Here is a 5,000-nt window from a genome sequence, read left to right as displayed (position 1 = left end):
CCCGACAGGACCCGACGGGACCCGACAGGACCCGACGGGACCCGACAGGACCCGACAGGACCCGACAGGACCCGACAGGACCTTCCTTTCTATCATTTTACACGGGCTCGCGCTCCGAGTTGTGCGCAGCAGTGCAGAACATTTTAGTTAGGAGTGACAACGCTGAAATGAATGAACTGTACATTTTGAGACTTCAATGTTGTTGTTCCAGAAAATGACTTTATTTTCAATTAAACAGTTATGAACAGAATTCTAGAAACTGTAGACCCTCTAGTCAATGACAGTAACCATGGCATTCAATTATTTTTTAGCCTAGTGAACTCTATCAGTGAGCAACTTCATTAGTGTCAAGGCAATTAATAAAAGGCCAGTGACAAGTTTCCTTTTTAGTCAAATGATTATTCTATTTCATTTTATAAATGGATTTTATTGATTGTTATCGAAATAGAACATAACCAACATACAAGTGCTCTCTGTGTTCACAAAAATATCAGAACAGGAAGGAAATAAACCACCATTCACACCAAAATGACTTCAGGTAGCGCACAACTGTCCTTACCCCAACAAGTTAAAGAAGAGGAGAGAAAAGATAAATACATTTAAAAAAAAAGAAATAATAAAAATAATTAAATTAATTAAATTAAAAAAATAACAGAAAAAACAGAAAAAATTAAATAATACAAAAGAAAAATATATATAAAAATAAATAATAAATCAAAAATTAAAAAAGAAAAAAAAAAAAAAACACATACGCACACACACACACACATATATATATATATATATATATATATATATATATATATATATATATATATATATACATACAGATATACATATATATATATATATATATACATATACACATAAACATGTATACCTACATACATACACATGTGAATTAAAAACCAAGTAAAAATAATGAATCCTACCGCCGCCCCCAACTGTCACATCAGTCACCCTATACACATACCTTGCCTTCTCTCAACCATGTATAGTGGAGTTAAAATATAAATTTTACCAGTACACAAGACAATAGCCGGGTGGATGATTATTCCATTTTTAATTGTTTAAACAAGACATTAATAATGTATTAGGAAATGGTGAGTTATTGACAATGATGCCTCTTCAATTTAGTCAAGTTCAACAGGCAACAGATTTTAATAATGTATATTAAGGAGTTCTTGGAAGTCATTCCTGACCAAATCCCTGAGTGTTTTTTAATACAAAATCCATAGTTTCCTTAAAATTCTCGAATTTTTTCAGGACTGGCAACCGCAGGCAGTTAATGCATGTGTTTGTGGTGGGTAAATGACGGCCTTGTCTGAGGGGCAGATCATGGAGAAAAACCATTGAAGGTAGTGGGGACAAGCCCAGGGGTGGAATATCATTTGCTCCCGTCGTAAAGGCCAGGATAACCCCAAGTTGCAAGGGTCCCTCTTGCTCTGAAAAAGAAATACACCAAAGAACACCAAGAAAAAAATTAAACCTAGCATGTAGAAAACTTTTAAAAAGGAAGGAAAGACAAAGACAGACAGAAAGGCACATGAAAAGATTTTTATTCCATAACTAGCAATAATACTTACCCTCAACATCCAGCAGGTAGTCCCTCCAAAATGCAACCACACATTCCTCTGCCCTTCTTTTGTTCCTGCCCACTGCTGACACTTCTAGTACATCAGCGGTGAGTGGGGATGGCTCGGGACATAACAGTGGTCTGAAAGCATCTGGGTGCATTCTGATTGCATCAAGAACACCAAGGGTCTTCATCCCCTCCCTGAACCTGTACAAATGTATCATGAGAAGATACAAATATCATTTTTCAAATTGGATAAATTATCACACAGCACATGAAAGGGATGACTTATAAGACAGTTCAGTGTTTGTTGATTATGCAAAAAGGCCTTGTCTTTGACAGCTATCTAAAACGTGATGTTCTTTAAGTTATTTGATATGATACATGCAAGCCTTTATTCGGAGTGTTGTTGTACACTGGCTTTTAAAAATATGTTAAAATCTTTCATTATTCTTAACCCTTGTAAGGTGTTCAGGTCTGTGGGACCCGTTTTCAATGTTTGCTAAAATAAAAATGATGCTATTTATTATTTCTTCTAACTCAAACTCATTGGCCTTGGCTCATTTTCTTTGAAGAACATAAAAAATAACTTATTTTCAATTAGTGTACACGGTACACCCCCCTACACATAACTAATACAAATGAGGTGTTCGGGTCTACTGGACCCAAGTGTAATTATTACAGTGTAATAATTGTAGGTGCTATGAAACTTTGTACCTGCTATTCTCACACAAAGTTACAAAATGATTACATTTCAAGTACTTTCACCTGTTCTGATTAAGTTCTAAGAAATAAGCACCAATAATGATAATGATTGATGATAATGAATTTTTTTTACCTTTTTTATAATTGGAGTAAATGGCAAATATGAACCATAAAGGATGTATCTATCATTGGTAATTGAGCTTAAGTAAACCTCTGTTTAGTATTTTTGTATACATGTTTATGGCTGTATTGATTTAAAAGCCTAATAATGTGGTGGGTCCAACATTGGCTGTGGAACAAAAATATGAACACCTTAGAAGGGTTAATTATGTTTGCTAAAAAATGGAGTTACACAAACCTTTGAAGTGCTCCACTAACTCGATGAACCAGCTAAAAAAACATTGTGATATCCTCCACCAAGAGATCTTTGTCTTCTATGCGTTTCAAAGGTCTTAGACACCCAGCATTGGCCAGATAATCTGTAATAAATCACTGTATAGTATGAACAACACAAGATTAGATATATTAAACACACTGTTCTTTCCTGGAGGCCTGGCCTGTATGTGATGATGAAATTAGGTGATGCATGAATTTATATGAATGACATCTTTTATTTAACTCCTTTAATCACAGTAGTATATTTAGCACTGACCAAGCCTGGTTTAAACATTCATATGAAAGTCAGAAACAAATCACACAGATTGCAGAAATATAAAAACAAATATGTGGCTTCACCACACGTACCGGTAATCAGGGCTCTCAAGTTGGGGCAAGAGTGACATTCTAAAATGCTTAATAAGCACTTGAGAGCCCTGCTTAGTAGTATTTAGATTATTATTCACTGTAATAAACATATGTAAACATGTATATTGCACTCTTTAATAATAATAATACTACATTTTATTTATATAGCGCTTTTCATGGTACTCAAAGACACACACAGGCTGAATATCGTCACCCAGTCAGATGATTGCAACTCAGCTAGCCAGCCAGCCGATGCAAGACCGAGCATTCTTATTTAACCTATCTTTGCTGTAAAACGCCTACGCCTACTCTCTCTTTACCCAAAGATAGGTGAAATCCAATAAATGCAGAACTATGTTGCAATAAGCTACGCACTGATAGCAAATTACAATGTGTTTGAAATTTAATAACAGGAGCGCAGCAATGGGTACTACAATTACCAGTATGCTTCCATAACTGCTGCTGCTAGCTGCTAGCTTCTTCTCCTAGTCAAAGTCAAATGTACATTGTACAGTAAAATATACTGTGGTTAATCAAAGGGCTTTACAGACAATGTGTCGTCTCTCTCATGTAAGCAGATTTAATTCGGAAACCTGATTTCTGAAATTATTTCACACAGCTTGTTCAAACTTGCTTGATCATATTAACTAGCACTATCTAGCTAGTGGAGATATTGCAAAGTTTTCAATGGAAAATGGCTAGCCCGTGTTATGTGGGTAGCAACTAGCTAGCCGCTAACCATGCTAACATGAATTTGGGGGGGGACAATGCAGATAGGATGACGTTAATAAAAAAGGGGTCTTATGTCAGTGGTCCTTGGCTATTTTTATCATCAACTTACCTCTTCCTGGATTTCGACGACGATCCACCGAAATGCTGTCTGGTCTGGTACCGGGGTCCTCCGTGTTCCATTGAGCTAGCTAGAAGTAGCAGTGCTAGCCTGGAGCCAGGTCTGACTGGATTTACAGTTCCACCCCTGAATAATCTCTGCATCTCCGAATCACAGCTCTGTTGGACTTAATTTAATTGTCGAGACATCGTTGACAATAGCTCACCATTTCCTAAAATATTATTTAGAAGACCCACAGCTTCAGTTAGCCTCTTTCTATCCATTACAGCTCCACTTCAGCCAAACTATTATAATGACAGTGGCGGAATTTGACCGTCAAATACCAATACAAAATACAAAACCTTTGTCAACCAATCAGGAGCTGAGTAATCAAACTCCCTTCAGTTTCAATCAAACTCTCTCACATATACTACTGTACTCTCTCACATATACTACTATACTCTCTCACATATACTACTATACTCTCTCACATATACTACTATACTCTCTCTCACATACTCTATACTACTACTACTCTCTCACATATACTACTATCTCTCTCACATCTACACTATACTCTCACTCACTATACTCTCTCACATATACTACTATACTCTCTCACACTACTATATACTACTATCTCTCACATATACTACTATACTCTCTCACACATACTACTATACTCTCTCACATATACTACTATACTCTCTCACATATACTACTATACTCTCTCACATATACTACTATACTCTCTCACATACACTACTATACTCTCTCACATATACTACTATACTCTCTCACACACACTACTACTCTCTATACTACTATCTCTCACATACACTACTATACTCTCTCACATACTACTATACTCTCTCACATACACTACTATACTCTCTCACATATACTACTATACTCTCTCACATATACTACTATACTCTCTCACATACACTACTATACTCTCTCACATATACTACTATACTCTCTCACATATACTACTATACTCTCTCACATACACTATACTACTATACTACTATGCTCTCTCACATATACTACTATACTCTCTCATATACTACTATACTCTCTCACATACTACTACTACTACTCTCTCACATATACTACTATACTCTCTCACATACTACTATGCTC

At 36.0% G+C, this 5,000-nt stretch overlaps 1 protein-coding gene and 1 long non-coding RNA gene across 2 annotated transcripts in view; both read right to left on the bottom strand.

Annotated features, from left to right (window-relative positions):
• LOC114552326 (NACHT, LRR and PYD domains-containing protein 5-like) overlaps nt 1-5,000 on the bottom strand; it is a 484,575-nt gene that overhangs the window by 186,143 nt on the left and 293,432 nt on the right. The window lies entirely within an intron of this gene.
• Nucleotides 1,047-2,850, bottom strand: LOC114552341 (uncharacterized). Its single transcript, XR_003692159.1, has 3 exons — nt 2,640-2,850; nt 1,587-1,783; nt 1,047-1,445 (listed from the first exon to the last, which is right to left on the bottom strand). It is a non-coding gene; the product is annotated as an uncharacterized LOC114552341 (long non-coding RNA).

The sequence above is a fragment of the Perca flavescens genome, chromosome 3 (assembly GCF_004354835.1).
Source record: "Perca flavescens isolate YP-PL-M2 chromosome 3, PFLA_1.0, whole genome shotgun sequence".
Taxonomy (NCBI): domain Eukaryota; kingdom Metazoa; phylum Chordata; class Actinopteri; order Perciformes; family Percidae; genus Perca; species Perca flavescens.
This window is presented reverse-complemented; position numbering and strand designations above follow the sequence as displayed.